Here is a 21,832-nt window from a genome sequence, read left to right as displayed (position 1 = left end):
CAGGATTCTTCTTTCAGCAGTTTATTCAGGCCTTGATTCATGTCTCATCTTCTAGTGACCCGTCGCCGAGTGCCCAAGCACAGCCTAATAAAGCCTCCAGCATACCAATCTTAAGCTGCCACATGGACCTTTCTCATAGGGTGGGAAGGGATTGCGTGCCAATTCTCCATATTAGGAGTTGTTTATCACAGGCCACAGTGGAAGCCGGCACCATCTTCTAATGGCGGCCACGGTCTAATTAGAACGGCTCACCACAGTAAACCATACAGCATGTAGCCTCTTCAGCCTGGCTTATTTCACTTTAGCAGTGTACCAGTTAGGATTTATCTATGTCTCTGTGTAGGGTGGTAGTTCATTTCTTTATATTCTGTGTTGGTTATGCATTCAGCTATGGGAGGACATTCTTATTTATGATCTGATCAGCATCATAGAGCTGCTATGCATAATTACATGCTAGTTTTGTTTTGATATACTTTTTCAAAGAATTTCTCTAAATAAAGATAATTTATAGGGACACTGTTGGGTCATAGATTGGACTTTTTTGCTTTGGGAAGAACTGGCACATCATGTTCCAGATGGCCATGCCACATGTTCTCCTAGTAATGCCTGAGATTGCTGGTGTCTCACATCCTGCAGCTGTTGGTGCACTGTTGTTTCTTAGAGTTCAGCAGTTCTAATAGCTGTGCCATACTATCTCACTATTGTTTTAATTTATGATTCCCTGATGATATGGGATGCTGAACATCATTTTGTATAACTATTTGCCATCTTTTACAGAATAGGAAAAAAAATGTGTGTGTGTGTGTGTGTGTGTGTGTAGTGCTGGGGGTTGAACCCCAGGCCTCCCATAAACTAGGCAAGTGCTGTACCACTGAGCTATATCCCATCCTTTAAAAAATTTCCTAGGCTGGGCTCAAGTTTGCAGTCTTCCGACCTCAGACTTTTGAGTAATTGGGATTGTTGGCATGCAACAGTGCACTTCGTAAAAATTGAACTTTATAAAGTCCATGTTATCGGTATTTTTTTCAGTCAGTTGGTATTTGGTATTGTGAGTTAAAACTCATCACCAAGGACTGGGGAAGTAGCTCAGTATTAGAAAGTTTGTACAGCATGTGTGAGGCCCTGCAATCAATCCCTCATACCAGAAACAAATATACACTACCATCACTAAATCTAAGATCACATAGATTTTCTTATTCCTTTCCAGATTTCTTTTAGTTTTATCACATTTTAGTTATGGACTATTATGAGTTAATTTTTGTAGGAGTTTCTGTTTTGGTCTACATTCGATTCACTCCATATAGTTTGAATAACTTGTTCAATCCCCATTTCTTAAAATACAAGGATTCTGGGTTTCATTTTAGCTTGAATTTCCAAAATCATGGCCTTGAGTAATCTAGATACAGTACTGAATTTCATCCATTTCTCAGGAATGTCAGGAGGTGCCCATACACCACTGCATTGAAGCATTCTGTGCTGCATCCTAATGACCACCAGAGGGTATGTGCCACCTTCCTGGATATGGCAGTGTCATAATACTGTTATGGTGGAATGATAATGCTAACATGTTGTCCATGTGCAGCCTCTAATGCTAATGTATTATCCATAGTAGCCTTTGATGCTATTGTGTCCGCATGTGGTCTCTAATACAAATATAGTGTCCGTAGAGTAGCCTTGAACACTAATACAACAGCTTCCATATTAATATAATGTCTACATCATGGCCTCTAATACTAAAATAATATTCACAACATGGCATCACAAACTAATATAATAGCTGCCCTGTGGTCTCTAATCCAAATATAATATACATACTATTACATCTAAAACAAAATAGTATCTCCCTATGATCTTTAATACTAATATGATATCCATAGTGTAGCACCTAAGGCTAATATAATAGCTGCCCTGTGTCCTTTCATGTTCTTATGGTATCCATAGCTATTGTGGGTTTAGATATGAGTAGTCCTTTAAAGAACTGATATGTGAGTCAATAAGAGAAAATTTAGATGTGTAATGACTAAATGATGAGAGCATTAACCTACATCAATGCACCAACCTAATGAAAGCATTAACCTAATTATCCACTGATAGGGATTAACTGGGTTAGGGTTAGGGTTGGGGTTGGGGTTGGGTAAGGGTTAGTGTTAGGGTTTAGGGTTAGGGTTAGTGTTAGGGTTAGGGTTAGGGGTTAGGGGTTAGGGTTGGGGTTGGGGTTAGGGTTAGGGGTTAGGATTAGGGTTTAGGGTTAGGGTTAGGGTTAGGGGTTAAGGGTTAGGGTTAGGGTTAGGGGTTAAGGGTCAGGGTCAGGGGTTAGAGTCAGGGTCAGGGTCAGGGGTTGGGGTCAGGGTCAGAGTCAGGGTCAAGGTTAGGGGTTAGGGCTAGGGCTAGTGTTAGGGATTAGGGTTAGGGGTCAGGGGTCAGGGTTAGGGTTAGGGTCAGGGTCAGGGTCAGGGGTTAGGGGTTAGGGTTAGGTTAGGGTTAGGGTTAGGGTCAAGGGTTAGGGTTAGGGTTAGGGTCAGGGGTTAGGGTCAGGGGTCAGGGGTTAGGTTTAGGTTAGGGTTAGGGTCAGGGTCAGGGGTTAGGGTCAAGGGTTAGGGTTAGGGGTTTGGGGTTAGGGTTAGGGGTTAGGGGTTAGGGTTAATCGTTTCCACCCAGAGTGCTCACAGTATCATGGAATCCACTATCAGAAGTCCTGATTTTGTCAGTCAGTGGCAGAACCTGAGAAGTTGCATTTCCTAGCACCTCTAAGATGATGACCAAGGGTCTTTTTCCACACCTGGGAATGCTTTGTTCTGGGGGATCTGAGACAGAAAAGTGTTTCACCCATTCAAGAAACTGAAGCCAGGTGACAGTTAGAGAAAAGTGTCATTGAACAGGGACAGTGGGGTGGGCAGGGCCTGGATCTCCTAATAAGGGCTCTGCAGTCCAGATAGAGGAATGAATGGAAATTGCTCTTTTCAGTGCAATGGGAAACCAGGAAGCACGCAGAGCAGAAAGTGAGGGGCTGTGGGTTAACTTTCATAAGCTTGCTCTCTACTCCATGGACAATGGCTTTGGAGGCTATTATCAGGAGTCAGAGCAAGAGATGCCAGTGGCTTGCTTGGGGGTGGGCAGCAACCCTGAAAGTGGATGCAAGATACATTATGAAAACAAGAACAACAAGTTCTTTGCTGACAGATTCAGTATGTGGAAAAAAAATGAGAAAGAATTCAAGGATGATTTCCAGGCTTTGTCTTGATCAAATGGTTGGAACCTTCCCAAGGTACACTGAGCAGAGTCTGTGTGGCAGCCCAGGAGCCAGCATCAAGGATGGAAGTCACCCACTCTCACTTGCAGCTAGTTTCACCTTCTGAAGACTCCAAAAACTTAGGGCATCCCCCTCCCTTCTGGAGCTATTCCCTCTGGTTTCCCATCTGGCTTCTGGGGTGGGTCGACACCACCCACTCAACATTGACATCTGTTTTAAGTCACCCTGCCTCAGATGTGGTTTGGAAGGATTCTGTCTGCTTTTCAGTGATAAGCTCAGGGTGTGCATGTTCTCTTTGGCTGGAGCAGGGGGCACCATAGTTTATCAGGAGCAGAGTGGTCTCTCAGCCTGCTATGTTTCTCCAGGCAATGGGGGTCCTGAACAATGGGTTATCAATGAACTGTTTTTCAGCCCATTTCAATTACAGTCCGCTTCATAGGGGGATGAATTTTATAAGAAGAATCATTATGTTTGCTTTGGCTTTAACTCCTATGATTTTTTAATGCTCATGCAATAATGTCTTAAATCCATAATGAGGCTCCCTAGCATCTGGTCCTAACTTCTCTTCCCCGTTCTCTTTCCACTTTAGCAAAATTGAATTTCTCCCAGTTTATAGTCTTGACTTGACTTCTCCTGCCTTGGGGCTCTTGCAAAAGCCAATCATGTTTGTAGACAGCTTCCTCAGTAACCTTGCCAAGTCCCACTGATTCAGGATTAAACTGGAAGAAGAGCTACTTCCTCAAGGATATTTTTCTACATCTCCTCCACCTCCTTTCCCATGCCTCTGGATTTTAATAGGCCTCCTTATTAAGTGCTCCTGGGGATACTTGACCCTGATTTTGCTAATTATCCTTAATTATCTATAGTTATTTGTTTTTTATTTGTCCTCTCTAATGGATTGTAAATGATAGGAGGATAGGAGGTGTGTATTTTATTCCCCTTTGTATGTTCCTGGTGCCTAACTAGTTCATGGCATATAACAAGTGCTCAATAAACAGTACTTGAATTCACTCATTGGTTTCAATGGTTGAGATACAGTTATTCTTTCACTTTTTGAAGATCAATCCTAGGTTTGAAATGGCTTGGATTATTTGCAACTGCAAAATCAGGCTCTGATATTCTTATGACAATACATTTGATGAGCCAGCAAACATAGATGGCCACCCCTATCTGTTGGTTTCATATCCACAGATTCTACTGATTGTGGATCAAAAATATTTGAAAAAAATCATGTCTCTACTGAATGTGTACAGACTTTTGTCATCAGTCCTAAACAATAGTAGATCATATATTGATATGGGCTTTAACATCATATGAGGCAGGGTCAGTCCTCTAGAGATGATTTAAAGTATGTACAGTGGGTGGACCTTGGTTACCTGCAAACTCTCTGGCACTGTGGACCAGAGACTGGAGCTTCTGGGGAGTTTGGAATCCAGACACAGGTGGTGAGAAATCATGGTCAAGTCACCCAAAACACTGAGGGCCCCCGCACAGCTCAAATTTCTATAATGATGTCTTGTCTTTACATTTGCATCAACTTCAGAATTAGTGTTACCTTTTAAAAATATCTATCTACAGATGGATTATTGTTTTTTTCCATTGCTCAATTTTGACAGTTGGCCCTGCTAGATTCAGAATTGACCCCCTCAACTCTATTTCTCTTTTCTTTCACTATAAATACTTTAAGATCTTTTTCTAGATTTTTTTCAGTCAAAACACTTTTATTTCCCAAATATCATCCCCTACTTTAAAACAAGTCATAACATTCTCTGCAAGATCCCCACCCATTCTGTGATTATTTTTTGCTTCCTCGGATTAAAGTTAACTGCCTCTATCTTTGGATTATAAAATTTCTCCAGAGCTTTTCTGTTCTGTGTACTTTTATGAAAGTCTGAAGCATTAATGATACACCACAGCATTTTGTAGAATTCTGTAACTAAGGATTATTTTTTAGAGAAATATTAAAGACATCAAACCTATAATCAATCCTGGAGAAAATTACTGAATATCTCAAATGTAATGAGGATTTTTATAAAGTTGGCTTTGGCATTTACTTGGGGTTCCAAATAGTTTTCCTCTCTCTCCTATTAATGATCTCCCCAATGTATCTATTTCTGATTTTTCATTTTGCAGTTCAAGTAAAAACTGGGTAAAGCCAAAAATAGAATCTACTTTGTAAGACCAGTATTTATAAAGTGAGGAGAACTACTTTTAATCACCTATCCCTCCCAAGTCCTTAACAATTAGAATGCAAAAATTAATGCTTATCCTTCTTTCACAGTAAAGAAAGAGCTAAAAGGATGTGTCCAGTAAATCAGATAGAGCATTGATATAAAAAAAACTCAAAAACTTAACACCCCAAAATATATAACCTTATAAGTAAATGGCAAAGGACCTGAACAGACACTTCACAGAAAAAATACGATTGGTCAACAAATATATGAAAAAATGTTCAACATCTCTAGTAATTAGAGAAACACAAATAAAAACTATACTGAGATTTCATCTCACTCCAGTCAGAATGGCAATTATCAGAAACACAAGTAATAAATGTTGGTGAGGATGTGGGGAAAAAGATACATTCATACACTGATGGTGGGACTGCAAATTGGTGCAACTACTCTGAAAGCAGTATGGAGATTCCTCAGAAAACTTGGAATAGAACTACAATTTGACTTAATTATCTCACTCTCATATATTCTCAAAAGTCTTAAAATCAGCTTACTATAGTGACATGGCCGCTTCAACATTTATAGCAACTCAATTTGCAATAGGTAAGCTATGGATTCAACTTAAGTGTCCTTCAACAGGTGAATACATAAAGAAAATGTGGTATATATACACAATGGAATATTACTCAGCCATAAAGAAGAAGAAGATTATGGTATTTGCTAGTAAATGGATGGAACTAGAGAATAGCATGCTAAGTGAAATAAGCCCAATTCCCAAAAGCCAAAGGTTGATTGCTCTCTCTGATATACAGATGCTAACTCACAGTGGTGGGAGGGCAGCGGGAGAATAGAAGTTTATTAAATTAGACAAAAAAAGAATAAAGGGAAGGGCTGGGAAATGGGAATCAGAAAGACAGTAGAATGAATTGGACATAACTTTCCTATGTTCATATGAATATATGACAAGTGAAACTCCACATCATGTATCACCACAAGAATGGGAAGTTATATTCCATGTGTCTATGATATTCTACTGTCATGTATAACAAAAACAAAAACAAAAAAATCTAGAAAGTGACAAGTTTCACAATTGGCCCATGTAGGTGTTTTTATTCTTGCTTACAACATTCCTGCCAAAGAGACATTATTTCCTGGAAGCAGGTGAGAAAATGGGCTCTGGATCTAGGCACCTTCCTTCAGGTCTTACAGCTAGAAGACAGTAAGGCTGAGACATAAACTCACATGAAAATATTCCATCTCTTGTCCTCTAAGACAGTTACAGTGTGGATATAAGGTGTCCCCCAAAGCTCATGTTTTAAAGCAGGAATGTTCAAAGGTGAAATGATTAGATTATGAGAGTTGTCACCACATCGATTAATTCATTGGATGGATTATAATTTTAATGAATGACTAGGTGGTTACTGCAGGTAGACAGGGTGTGGCTGCAGGAAATTAATCACTAGTGTCCTGTTTTTGGGAATCATGTCTTGCAACCTGACTCTTTTCCCCTCTGCTGCCTGACTGCCATGAGATGAGTAGCTTTCTTCCACCACACCCTTCCACCATGATTCTCTGCCTCAGCTGGGGCTGGGAACAGTGAAGTTGGCTGAGCATGGACTGAGACCTCTGAAACTGTGAGAACCAAAATAAACTTTTTCTCCCCTGAGTTTTTCTTATTGGACTTCCTTGTCTCAGGACCACAAGGCTGACTACCACAGACATGAATAATTTGGATCTGTTCATGTTATGGAAGCAAATGTCAGTTTTATGTTACTGTAACAAATATCTGAGGTAATCAACTAATAAAGAGTGTAATAGTTAATTTGAATTGTCAACTTGATTGCATAACAGGTGCCAATAATTAAGAGGCTTCTGGGTGTGTCAGTGAGGGTGTGTCTAGGAATGATTAGCATGTGAGATAGCGAACTGATAAAAGATCCTCTCTAAACATGGGCAGCACAATCCAAACGGATGGTGGCTTGCATGGAATAAAAGTTGGGAGAACAAGGAAACATCAGCAGATGCAAGCTTGATTCTTCCTGAGAGGGTTCTTGATTGCTGCTGTGATCCTTTGAGGATATGGGACTCTCACTTTTTCCCTCTTCCAAAGTGAACACTGCCAGTGACCCTCCAGAAGCCTTAGTCTCCTACTAGGGTAGCACCACTGATCCCTCTTGTTCTGGGGCTTCAGCCTTTTGGACTGTGCAGTTGCTGCTTCCTCCAGTTCTCCAGTCTGCAGACAGCCAGTGTGGACTCTCCACCTTCTGGTCACCTGAGCCAACCTAATAAGTTCCCTTTTTATAATTATACTTCCTGTTGATTCTGTTCCTCTAGAGGACCCTGGCTAATAAAATGAGGATGGGTTTATTTTGGCTTACAGTTACAGAGGTGTCGTTTCATGGTCAGTGGACCCTTTGGCTTTTAGCCTGTGGTATAGAAGCTTCACGGAGGGCAGCACAGAAAAGACAGACCCGTTCAGCTCATAGCTGGGAACAGAAAGGAGAAAGGAAGAGACCCCTGTCTCACAAACTCCTTTGGAGGTGCAGTCCCAGTGACCTAAACACTCCCACTAGGCCCTGCTTTTTCAAAATCCCACCCACTTCCAATGGTGCTTAGCTGAGGGCCATCTTCATTCAACTCGTGGGCCTCTGGGGGGATCTTCAGGTCCATAGCAGGGGAAGAACAGGGAGGAAGACAGACACAGAATCAAGCTGCTATTACAAAACTGGAAAAAAATATCAAATGGGACAAATCAAGAGAGACTATGGGGTGGAGAAAGGTGTGTTTAATGTTTATTTAAAGACTGCAAATTTTCTTTGCTATAGAAAAATTTAAACATTCAAAAAAATTTGTCAAATGAAAACCCAAGTAACCATATACTCCTTCAACAATGTCAACCCATGGCCAATTTTATTTTCTCTGGATCCCCACCAGCTCTGATTATTTTATTCATCAGTATTTTATTAAGTATTTCCAAAGAAATAGAGCCATTTTTTTCTCTTATTATACAAAACCACACCACCATGATTGCATCTAAAGACAACTTCCTAACATGTGGTAATATTTCAGGTTTGCAGGTTTGAGGAAAGGCCCAGGGGGAAATGCACATTTTGATGAGATCTGAGTGAAAAAACAAGGCAGTCATGGGGATAAACAGGACAACAGAAAATTTATTTATTTTTATTTGTAATATTTATTTTTTTGTTTATTTGATGCTGGAGATTGAACCTGGGGTGCTTAACCACTTAGTCACATCCCCAGCACTTTTCATTTTCTGAGATAGGGCCTCACTAAGTTGCTGAGGCTGGCCTTGAACTTGTGATCCTGTTGACTCATACTCCTGAGCTGCTAGGATTACAGGCGTGCACAACTATGCCTGGTGTTTGCAATTTTTGAACAAATAAAAAAGATTATGAGCTATAGGATCAAATTAGATTTCTCAAAATCAATTCTGATTTTTTTTCCTGTAAAATAGGTAGCTTACATAAAATTTGTTTTTAAAGAACAAACAAATACACAAATCTATGATTTTTTTCTACCATGTGCCAAATTTCCTTCTCCTTCTTTAGATGACACATGGTAGCAGCTGAATCTGCAAAGGAGTTAAGTGCCCCAGATTTATAACATGAATACAGAATCCACAGGAGACTTAACCAAAGCAAGGCAGGTTTGAGTCCCAATGAATCTTCTGTGCAGGATTGCAATATCCCCCCAAAGCCTGTTTCAAAACTTCTGATTAAATACTGAGGCCTGGCTATTTCATGATTTTTCTTTTAAATATCCACTTAACCAAACTGTTCTTGAACCAATAGACCCAGATGCTCCTAAAAACCATTCCATGACCTCATCCACTCTGAGAAGTGTCTCTGAGCATCCTTGTTCTTTCCCTGGCTGCATATCAGCCGAGCACAGGAGTAGTATGAACCGTCTTCTGCTGGTATTTCTGTCCAATGGCTGTAGGCTTGCACATGGACAAACCCTCCTCCATCCACGCAAAATTCAAACTCTTTGAATCAGACTCAGCGCCACCTTTGTCCAGAAACCTCAAAGGCCCCAGTCAATGCCTGTCTGCTAGAAATTATAAAGGCACATATGAAGGCATAGAAAGATAAACTGTGTTGAAATATATCCAGGGTGGTTGTAAAATAAATTCAGAAAAACTAAGACATTCCCTGTTAAGCAGGACTCTGTCCTCAAGTCACCTCCTGGTTCAAGATGTGGGCAGACAAACAGAAAATTAAGTTCTCTCTGTTCCATTATGAGCTCAGGATGTAGATCTTCAATGGCTATTTGTGCTGAAAAAATAATGTGACTTTCCAATGTTTTGTAGCCTGTGAGTGACTCTTGCAGGCTTTCAGAAACTGGGAGAACCTGGGTTTGTTTTCCAGTCCAGCCACATATGTACTCCACAGCCTTGGCTAATTGCTCCGGCAGCCCCTGCTCATTCCACATCTTCAAAGTGGGACTTAGGCAGGTTTGGATCTTACGGTGGTTTTGAGGATCAAAAAACAGACTGTGGGAATCATCAGGGGACCTCACATACCTGGAAGCCTTGTGCAACCAAGGTATGCCCAGGAGCCACGGGGCTGCACTTTGGGCCTGAGAGACATTAGTTTGCAGTGTGTGGCCCAATTGGCTTCTGAGGGAATTTAGCAGGGAACCTACTCTGCATCTATGGTGCTTTTCCTGGTGCCAATAAACTCATAGGGAGATGAGGGGGCAAGCAAAATGATTAGGCCGTGGTATGCCCTCAGACCACGTGTCCTTAGCGAGGTTAACTTCTTTATGCTGATTTCTTATTAATAAGTGGGAAGAATAGGAGATACCTCATGGAATTTTCAGGAAGACTGAGTGATATGGGTGGACAAAGCATCAAAATCGATGTCTGGCACATAGAAAGCCCTATAAATATCATCTGCATTATAGAAGACAATTTAAATTTTTCTTCCTCCATAGACAGTAACATTCTGATATCTTCTCTTTTTGCCTTAAGAAGAGTGGACTTCCCCCGACCATCCCTAAGCCAGCTGTAACAGGAGCCACGGAGGTTCCCAAACAGGAGTGTCTGTGAGATGAACCTGGGAAAGGAAGGCAAGGAGGGGACGCCATGGCTAGGAGGCTAAGGAAAGGGCAGGCATGGAAAGAGCCACTGAGAGATCACAGTGATGGGGTGCAGGCTCAGGCAAGGCCAGCAGGTCCAGGACCAAGAACACAGGACTTGTTGTTATATATCCACTGCCCAGTCTGCTTGCTGCTTTACTCTGGGCCAAGGAGGACAGCATGATCAAGTCATTTCAGTTTTTCCCAATGAGTGAGCACTGTAGGGGTCACTGCCTTTGACTGACACTTGGCACCACCCATGTACTCTTTCTAGAGGAGATAGTTTCTAGAACGGAGGACCATGGTTTTTCCAGGAGATGGAGCTAAAAAACATAAAGAGAGGAAATGGTGTGAGAATCTCAAGATGGAAAGACCAGATACTCTCAATTCCCTGCTCAAAAAAGGAGCCTGGCCTCTCACCTGAGCACACAGGATACAATGGAGCAATGCCAGGTGAGGAGCAGACAGATTTAAGCCAGTCTCCAAAGAATCATGCTAATTGTGTTAGCTGATGGTCCATTCCTATAACAAAATACTTGAGATAATCAGGAAAAGGTTTAGTTTAGCACAGAGTTTTGGATGTTTTAGTAGGCCTCTTGCTTTTAGCCCCCTACAAGGGGGCAGCATATCATGGAAGGACCATGGAAGAGCAGATCTTTTCACTTTCTGGTGAAGCACAAGGGAGAAAGACAGCAAGGGCCCACAGTATTTTTGGGGGGCATGCCCCATTGACGTAAACCCTCTCAGCAGGCCCCGGCTTTCACAGGCTCCACCACCTCCCATAGCCCCCTATGCTGGGATGAAGCCATCAACACATGACATTGGGTGTACACTCAAGATCCAAATGCAGCGATTACAAATATTTTTTAAACCCTTCTCCTGTGGCAGGCAATCTGTGAGCCATGTTAATGACCTTTCTCATTTAATCCTTACTGTACTATTGTGAGGTTAGGCAGAGCATGACACCAGCCTTTGAACAGGAGGACAAGCCAAAGGCAGCCATGTTCTTCAGCCATGTAGGTGAGGCAGGCAAGATGCCCAAGTCCAGCACTGCCCACATGGAGACTTCTGAACACATTAAAGACACAATTGGTACAAAAACACCCCGTGAATTAAAAATGCAGTGGACTTTGCATTGAAACATAGGGCTTAATTAAGTTTCAAGACCAGAGTTTTATAGCCATAAACATTGAGGAGGAGTGGAACCACTTCTTGGACATGAACCAAGGACCCAAAGCATGAGGACATCCTGGTCTGAAAGAGAAAGCTAACCCCCAGCTTGTGTCCAACAGAGAACCGATTGCAGGTGCCACAAAGAACAGTTATCATTTTGATGACAACATCTGCTTTCCCCTTGGCTGCTGCTGGTTAACATGTGGTGAGAAAAGCAGTCAATGACTGTGTTTGTGTAAGTTTGTGCATATGCATGCAGGCAGGCATGCATGAGTAGGCATTCATGCATGCATAAAAACGTGTTGGCCACTTTGGCAAACACAGCTGGAAACTGCACCAATGACCATCTCCCAGGAAGCAGCTGAGCAAGGGCTTAGAAAGGTTTGTTTGTTGCATCACATTCCTTTGATTCATTCTTTTCTTTTTGCTTTAAATACATTAGATGCCTTGTCTCTGCCAATGTTTGATTGATGGATTTATTTATTTACTTGCTTCCTTACTTATCTATATATTGATTTATTTTTCTATTGGTTTGTGAATTTGAGTGAAAAAAGTTTTTAAACAAATATATCATATCTACTTAAGAGTAAAGAATAAGACATTGAATCTGAAGGGTCACTGTTCTTCTTCCATGAGTATCTGGAATCATACAGGATGCAATGAAGATTCTCCACCAAATTTTTAAAACAATATTACTGTTCATTGGATATACAATGTAATTAATAATTCTAAGTGGTGCTGACAATCTGAAGCAGTGCCTTACAGATTTGAGGCAAGTGTTTAGCACTGAGAAACACATGCAGTTCATGCAAGACAGGTGATTTTCCTGAGGCTTCACAAAAGGAGCCCTGAGGTTAAAAACACCTTAAACCAAGACAGGCAAACAATAGCAATAACAAAGCTCTGAAGGGTTTTATAGAGGAACATAGCTTCGGCAATGAATTTCTGTTATTGCTCATCCTGCTTGAGTATTTATGTATCAGGCAGGGTTTTCCACTGAAAACCTCACACCCACAATGATACCTGAGATTCAATGTGGTGCTCATGAGTCTCTTTGTGAAGTCATTAGGAGGCCATTTCATAGGACTTAGAGCTTGTACATATTTTTACAAATATCCACCAGCACCCTCTCAGTAGTGGCCAAATTTTAGTAGGAATACAAAAACAAATATGCATGGTAGGTCTTCTCAATCCACAAGATAAGCAGCTATCTATTCATTCATTGGCAAGAATGAGTGCTGGGAATGTTTTAATTAGGAAGGATAAATCCTTTGCAGCCTGCCTCAAAACTTTGGGTACATTAATTTGATGTTGGTATAAAAAGCATTGATCTTCTTGGAAGAAACCCCACCACAGCTGGATCTCTTTTATTGGTACCTAAATGATATTATTTTCTATTTCTAATGTGCCTGAGGCAGCACAGCTGAATCTTCTTCCTAGAAGTTATACTATGGGCACTGGTGGGCAGAATGTCTCCTAGTGCAATGTGTAGATATTGAGCTATCTCCTGGTTTTTTCTGTGGCTCAACCTCTACCAAAGTGCATTTGGAATTTGCTTAAATAAATATGAAGGTCAACTGGGACATGGTACTGGAGAAAGAACTTCACAGGAGGTGAATCACACTGTGCAGGAAAAAAATAAAACACCATCTGATAACCATGACATACATATTTCTCATTTCAGACTAGAACCAGCTCCCAAACAATACCCATAAGTGGATGTCGTGATACTCAACAGTCTACTGGCTGAATAATATCATGAACATGCTGGTAAGAAGCCATTGCCAGAACACACGCCCATGCCATACATTCCTTTCCCAACACCTTCTCTATTCAATCCTAGGTTCATCATCCACAGGCTCAAATTTACTTTAGCTTTTATTCCCAGCACTTTCATGAGTTGTGGTAAAGGAAGTCCGAGTCTGACTCTGTGGTGAGGAGCAAGGAGTGCTCCTATGGTGCTCCAGACTTTTTAGGTCATGGAAATTAAATAATTGTGAGGCTGTTGGCCTAGCCATGTGTGCTCACGCACACAAAGTGTTAAGTTTTGCTGTGCTTAACAAAACAAGGAGTTCTATGAGAAAGTATGAACTCTTTGAACCGTGTCCTTGTTGCTGTCTTAAGAAGACAAGAGAAAAGAATGTTCTGCCAAGTGTAAATATATATATATATTTGCCTGGGAATAACTAACCACAAGTTAATTGATAAGAAATATGGAGCACTGTGACCATAAACAAAGTTTTCCTGAGAATGTTTATCCATGCTTGTAAGGATTAAGCTGCCGAAAGGATGTTTTTTCTTTTCCTTTGTTTTAATTAGCAATGCCGTATAAAAGAAGGAAAGAAAAAAGTAAAGACGGTGATCATTTTCTACTGAATGCGTGTGTGTGCATGTGTCTTTCTTAAGCATCTCTGCTGTACCAGGATTACAGATTGTCAGCGGGTTCTGACATAGCCACATTTCAAAAATGAAACCAGAGGCTAGGTAAGGTTTGGATTGAGACAGAGCCCAAGAAGTTGGTAGCGATCTCCATTACTTTTAACAACTATAGAACTCATTCAGGGAGAGCTCTCCACATCATATCCACAAGGCCACATGCAGTGATACCAATTGGTCCAATGTGGGAGCTCAATTTGTGCTTTGATCTCTCACTTTGGCATGAAAGGCTCTAAGCAAATAATGTGTGAAATTGTCACTGAAATTCCTAATGTGGTAAACAAATCGACACTGGACTATGCTCTCATATCCTAAAGACACTACTGATCCTAGGGTATGTAAAATGTCATCACAATTCACTGCAACATTTCTTGAGGAAGCTGCAAGTCACAAATCTCTTCTGACATTAACATGCCTCTTACATCTGAGTTTTCCCAAGCTATCTATGTCAACCACCTACGAATCACAATTCATAGAGGAAACCTTCCTCAAAGTCCAAGTCCTCATAAATTAATTTTGTAAGCAATCATTCAAAAAAACTCAGGGAAAGTATTCATTACCTACTGAACTCCAGGATTCTTTGCAATGGAAGTACCCCTGTTTCTCCTTTGACTGAAGTCAAGGTGGGCAGTGGGCTAGATGCACTTTTTAAAAACCAGGGAATTTGAAAGTGCCCAGAATTAATACTGCACTTCAAAAATATTAGGTGCCTTGTCTCTGGCAATGTTCAATTGATGGATTTACTTATTCATTTATATAATTGCTTCCTTACTTATCTATATATTTATTCACTTTTCTATTGGTTTGTGAATTTCAGTGAAAAAAGTTTTTAATGACTACATCATATCTACTTAAGAGTAAAGAATAAGACATTGAATCTAAAGGGTCACTGTTCTTCTTTTATGAATCTGGAATCTTACAGGATGCAATGAAGATTCTCCACCTAATTTTTTAAACAATATTACTTTGCATTGGATATACAATGTAATTAATAATTTCAAGTGGTGCTGAGGATCTGAAGCAGTGCCTCACAAATTTGAGGCAAGTGCTTTAGCACTCAGAAACACTTGCAGCCCATTCAAGACAATTCCTGAAGTGATTCTCCCAAGGCTTCACAAAAAGGGCCCTGAAGTGAAGAACACCTTCAACCAAGACTGACAAAGAATAGCAAATAACCAATGCTCTGAAGGTTTTTATAGAGGAACACAGCTTGGGCAATGAATTTCTGTTATTGCTTATCCTGCTTGAATATTCATGTGTCTTTTCATGGTTCTCCACTGAAACCTTACCTTCCACAGTGATGTCTGAGATTCAATGTGGTGCTCATGAATCTCTTTATGAAGTCATTAGATGTCAATTTCATAGCACTTAGAGCTGGTACATATGTTTTACACATATCCACCAACACCCTCTCAGTACTGACCAAATTTTAGTAGGAACACACACACACACACACACACACACACACACACACACACAATACAGATATACATTGTAAATCTTCTCTATCCACAAGATAAGCAGCTGTCTGTTCATTCAATGGCAAGAATGAGTTATGGTAATGTTTCCATTAGGAAGGATAAATCCTTTCTGCCTACCTCCAAGATTTTGGTACCTGAATTTGTTGTTGGTAAGAAAAGCATTGTTCTTTTTGGAAGAAACCCCACCACAGCTGGATCTTTTTATTGGGATCTAAAGGACACTGTTTTCCTTTCCAATATGCCTGAGGCAGCACAGCTGAATCTTCTTCCTAGAACTATTATAGGGCACAGGCGGGCTAAATGTCTCCTTGTGCAGTGTGTAGACATTGAGCTATCTAATGGATTTTGCTGTGGTTCAATCTCTATGAAAGTGCATTTGGTATTTGCTTAAAATATATGAATGTCAACTGGGACATGTTGCTGAAGGGAGAACATCACAGGAGGTGAATCAAGCTGTGCAAGAACAAAAAACACCAACTGATAACTATGACATACATCTTTCTCATTTCAGACTAGAAACCTGAATCTCGGCATAGGTCCCAAACAATACCCATAACTGGATTCCATGATACACAACAGTCTACTAGCTGCATAATATCATAAACATGCTTTGTGGAATCCAATGCAAGAACATACACCCATGCCATATATTTCTTTGCCAAGATCTTCTCTATTCAATCCTAGGTTTGTCATCCACAGGCTAACTTACTTTAGCTGTTATTGCCAGCATTTTCGTGAGTGGTGGTCAAGGAAATCCGAGTCTTATTCTGTGGTGAGGAGCAAGGAGTGTTCATATGGTGCTCCAGACATTTTAGGTCATGGAAATTAGACATTAGTGAGGCTGTTGGCCTAGCCATATTTCAAAAATGAAACCGGAGGCTAGGTAAGGTTTGGATTGATACAGAGGCCAAGACATTGGGAGCAATCTCTTTTAGGTTTAACATCTATAGAACTCATGCTGGGAGAGCTTTCCACATCATATCCACAAGCCCACATGCAGTAAATTCAATTGGTTCAACGTGGGAGCAACTTTGAGCTTCAATCAATCACTTTGGCTCAAAAGGCTCTAAGCAAGTAATGTGTGAAATTATCACTGAAATTTCTAATGTGATAAACACATCCACACTGGGCCATGCTCTCTTTTCCAAAAGGCACTTTTGATCCTGGGGTATGTAAAATGTCAATGCAATTCACTGCAACATTTCTTGAGGAAGCTTCAAGTCACAGATCTCTTCTGATGTTAACATGACTCTTACATCTGAGGTTTTCCAAGCTATCTCTTTCAATCAACTACAAATAACAATTAATACAGGAACCCTTCCTCAAAGCCCAACTTCTCACATATGATTTTTCTAAGCAATGATCCTAAAAACTTGAAGGTAAGTATACATTGCCTACTGAACTCCAGGATTCTTTGCAATGGAAGTACCTCTGCTTCTTTTTTGAATAAAGTTATGGTGGGCAGTGGGCTAGATGCCCTTCCTAAACACCAGGGAATTTTAAAGTGCCCAGAGTTAATATTCCACTTTAAAACATTGGATGCCTTTTCTCTACCAATATTGAAAGGGTGGGTTTATTTATTTTTTTACTTACTTTCTTATCTATCTATCTATCTATTTATTTATTTATTTTGTATTGATTTCTGAATTTGAGCGAAAAAATTTTTTAAATGACTACATCTTATGTACTTAAGAGTAAAGAATAAGACATTGAATCAAAAGGGTCATTGTTATACTTTCATGAATATCTGGAATCTTGAAGATGCAATGAAGATTCTCCACCTAATTTTTTAAAGAATATTACTTTTCTTTGCATATACAATGTAATTAAAAATTTTGAGTGTGCTGACGATCTGAATCACTGCCTTACAGATTTGAGGCAAGTGCTTTAGCACTGAGAAAGGCAGCCCATTCAAGGCAATTCCTAATTTGATTCCCCTGAGGCTTCACAAAATAGCACTGAGGTAAAGAACACCTACAAGCAGCACAGCCAAATAATATAAAATAACAAGTGCTCTGAAGGGTTTTATAAAGGAACACAGCTTGGGTGATGAATTTCTGTTATTGCTCATCCTGCTTGAATATTCATATATCCAGGCAGGGTTCTCCACTGGAAACCTCACCTTCCACAGTGATGTCTGAGATTCAATGTGGTGCTCATAAGTCTCTTTATAAAGTCATTAGAATGCAATTTTATAGTGCTTAGAGCTGGTACATATCTTTTACAAATATACACCAGCACCATCTCAGTAGTGGCCAAATTTTAGTAGGAACACAAAAACCAATATACATTGTAGGTCTTCTCAATCCACAAGATAAACAGTGTTTATTCATTCATTGGCAAAAATGAGTGCTGAGAATGTTTTATTTAGGAAGAATAAATCCATTCCAGCCTCTAAGATTTTGGTACCTCGATGATTTTGTATCTAAATTTTTTGTTGGTAAGAAAAGAATTGTTCTTTTTGGAAAAAACCCCACCACAGCTGGAACTATTTATTGGGTTCTAAAAGACATTGTTTTCAATTCCAATGTCCCTGAGGCAGCACAGCTGAATATTCTTCCTAGAAGTATATAATGGGCACAGGTTTTCTGAATGTCTCCTTGTGCAGTGTGTAGACGTTGAGCTATCCCCTGGATTTTGCTGTGGTTCAAACTCTACCAACGTGTGTTTGGTATTTGCTTAAAAAATATGGATGTCAACTGGGATATGGTGCTGGAGGGAGAGCATCACAGGAGATGAATCAATCTGTGCAGGAAAAAAAACACCAACTGATAACTATGACATACATCTTTCTCATTTCAGACTAGAAACCTGAATCTCTTCATAGGTCCCAAACGACACCCATAACTGGAGGTCATGATACATAACAGTCTACCTGCTGCCTGATGTCATGATCATGCTGTTTGGAGTGCAATGCCAGATTACACAGCTTTGTCATATATTTCTTGGCCAACACATGCTCTCCTCAATCCTAGGTTCCTCATCCAAAAGCTCAAACTTATTTTATCTAATATCCCCAGCATTTTCGTGAGCTGTGGTCAATGGAGTCCGAGTGTAATTCTGTGGTGAGAAGCAACGAGAGTTCCTTAGGTGGTCTAGAGTAACCAGGTCATGAAATTAGATAATTATGCGGCTTTTGACCTAGACATATTTAAACAAAAAAAACCTAAGGCTAGGTAAGGTTTGGACTGAGACAGGGGCTAAGATGTTGGAAGCAATTTCCGTTAGTTTTAACATCTAAAGAACTCAAGGGGGAGGGCTCTCCAAATCATATCCACATGTCCACATGCAGCAGGTCAAATTGGACCAACATAAGGGAACAAGTGTCCTTCGGGCTCTCACTTTGGCACAAAAGGCTCTAAAGTAAACAATGTGTGAATATATCACTGAAATTCCAAATGTGGTAAAACAAATCCATACTGGGCCGTGCTCTCATTTTGCAAAAACACTTCTGATCCTGAGGTATGTAAATGTAAATGGAATTCACTTCAACATTTCTGGAGTAAGCTTCAAGTCACATATGTTTCTGTATTTCACACCACACTTACATCTGAGGTTACCCTAACTATATCTTTCAACCACCTAGAAATCATAATTGATACAGGAAAGCTTTGTCATGTCTCAAGTCCCCACACCTTCTTCCTTCTAAGCAATCATCCTAAAAACCTTGGTTGAGGTTATATTACCCAGACAAGTCCAAGAATTTTTCAAACAAAGGTACCTGTGCATCTCATTTGACTAAAGTCATGGTGGGCCATGGGCTAGATGCCCTTCCTACAGACCAGAAAAGTTGAGAATGCCCAGAGTTAATACTGCCCTTCAAAGCAAATTAGAAGCTTAGCGTCTGCCAATGTTGATTTTATTTATTTATTTATTTATATCTCTATTTATTTATTTTTTTGTTTTGTGAATGTGAGCTAAAAAAAATCTTAGAGGATTTTTGGACTGTCTATTTAAGTTTAAAAAGACCTCATTGAAACTAAATGATCCTTGTTCAATTTTCTAGAATGTCTGGAGTCTTACAGGATGCAATGTTGATTCTCCAGGTATTTTTTAAACACTATTACTTTTTATTGAATATAAAATATAATTAATGACATTAAGTGGTGTGGAGGATCTGAAGCAGTGCCTCACACAGGTGAGGCAATTGCTTTTGCTCTGAGAAACACATGCAGCCCATTCAAGCAAATTTCTAAAGTGATTATCCTGAGGCTTCACAAAGAGAGCCCTGAGGCAGAGAATGCCTTCAAACTGAGGAGAGCAGAACAATAGCAAATATCAAAAGCTCTGAAGTGCTCTTTACAGGACAAAATCTAGGGCAAAGATTTTCTTCTATTGCTCCTCTTGCTTGGGCATTTATGTATGCAGGCAGGGTTCTCTTCTGAAAACCTTACTTTCCAATGTGATACGTGAGATTTAAAGTGGTGCTCATGAGTCTCTTCATGAAGTCAATAGATGGCCATTACATACCTCTTAGAGGTGGTAAATATCTTTTTCAAAAATCCACCAACACCTTCTCAATAGAGGCCAAATTTCTGGAGGAATACCCAAACAAATATTCATGATAGGTTTTCTCATGCAGAAAAGAAGCAGCTGTCCATCCTTTCTTCTTCCAGTATGAGTCATGATAATCTTTTCCTTAGTCAAGACATATTCTTTAGAGCCTGCCTCTAAGTTTATGGTGCTTTAACTTGATGTTGGTATGAAGAGCATTGTTCTTCTTTAAAGGAACCCCAAATAAAAGGATATCTTTTATTCTGATCTGGAAGACTTTTTTTTTTTAAATTTTCACTGTGCCTGATGTAGCACAGCTGAATCTTCTTTCTAGAAGTGCACTATAGGCACAGATGGGCGAATGTCTCTTTGTACTTTGTGTAGCCATTGAGCTATCCTCTGGTTTTTCTGTTGTTCAAACTCCACCACAGGTCAGGAGAAAAGACCAACCTGTCAACCATGACATACACCTTTCTTATTCCAGACTAGAAACCTGATTCTCAGCATATCTCCCAACAATACTCATAATAGCATGCTGTGATATACAACATATTACTAGCTGCATGATGTCAGGGACATGCTATTTAAAAGCCAATGCCAGAGATACCTGTCCTTGTCATATATTACTTGGAAACACCTTGTCTTTTCAATCACAGGTCTTTGATTCATAGGCTCAAACATACTGGTGATGTTATTGCCAGCATTTTTGTGAGTTGCAGTCAATGAAGTCCAAGTCTGATTCCATGGTGAGGAGAAATGGGAGTTCCTAAGGTGCTGCAGAGGTATAAGGGCATGGAAATTGCATAATTTTGTGTCTGGTGGCCTAGAAGTGTATTATGGCATATTTCAATAATGAAAAAGGAGGCTAGCTAAGATTTGGATTCAGACAGTTGCCAAGAAGTTTGGAGCAATCTGTTTGAGTTGTAACATCTATAGAACTCATGAAGGAGGGGCTTTTCCAGATCATATCCATGAGGCCATATGCAATCAGTCCAGTTGGTCCAAAGTGGGAGTAACATTTGTGCTTCAGTCTCTCACTTTGGCACAAAAGATTCTATAGCAAATAATGTGTGAAATTATCACTGAAATTCCCAATGTGGTAAACAAATCTGCCACAGTCTGGCTGGGCACAAATCACGAGCCACTCAAGTAGGAACAAACTTTATTTCCAAACTCCCACAGCACTCCACGCATACTCCCCTGCCACCCATGCGGCTCCTCCAGGAGCACACCACCAACTGGAACTCCCTCCGGGAAGTCTTCCTGAACACCACTGGGCTGTGCGCACCCTCACTCTCCGAATCCCACGAGAACTCAACAGGAACTCCAAAGTAGCGGGCGCCCAAGGCAGCAAGAGCCGCCCTATACCAGACAGTAAAGGTCTAATATACAATTTAATCAATCCAGCATCATCTTAATGGCTCGCCTCCCAACCATTACTTCTGGCAAAATGCCAGGGACCATTCCGACTCCGCTGTGGCTCTCAACATCTCCCCCCCTTCTGTTTAATTAAACAACAAGCAATGTGGCTTAGGGACTGTGCCTGTCTTTGGTTGTCCTATACTACATATAGTCCTTACCCATCATCAGATGAGCTGACCTCAAGGCGTCAGCCTCTTGTCTTAGGTTGGTACTATTGCAATTGGATCTTACCCGTCATTGACTACCGGTCCAGCATACAGCCATACTAGTAGATAGGCCTTAGCACCAGTGGGGGGGGGGGGCTG

Source organism: Marmota marmota, unplaced genomic scaffold, assembly GCF_001458135.2.
Source record: "Marmota marmota marmota unplaced genomic scaffold, marMar, whole genome shotgun sequence".
Lineage (NCBI taxonomy): Eukaryota > Metazoa > Chordata > Mammalia > Rodentia > Sciuridae > Marmota > Marmota marmota.
Note: the sequence above shows the minus strand (reverse complement) of the source record.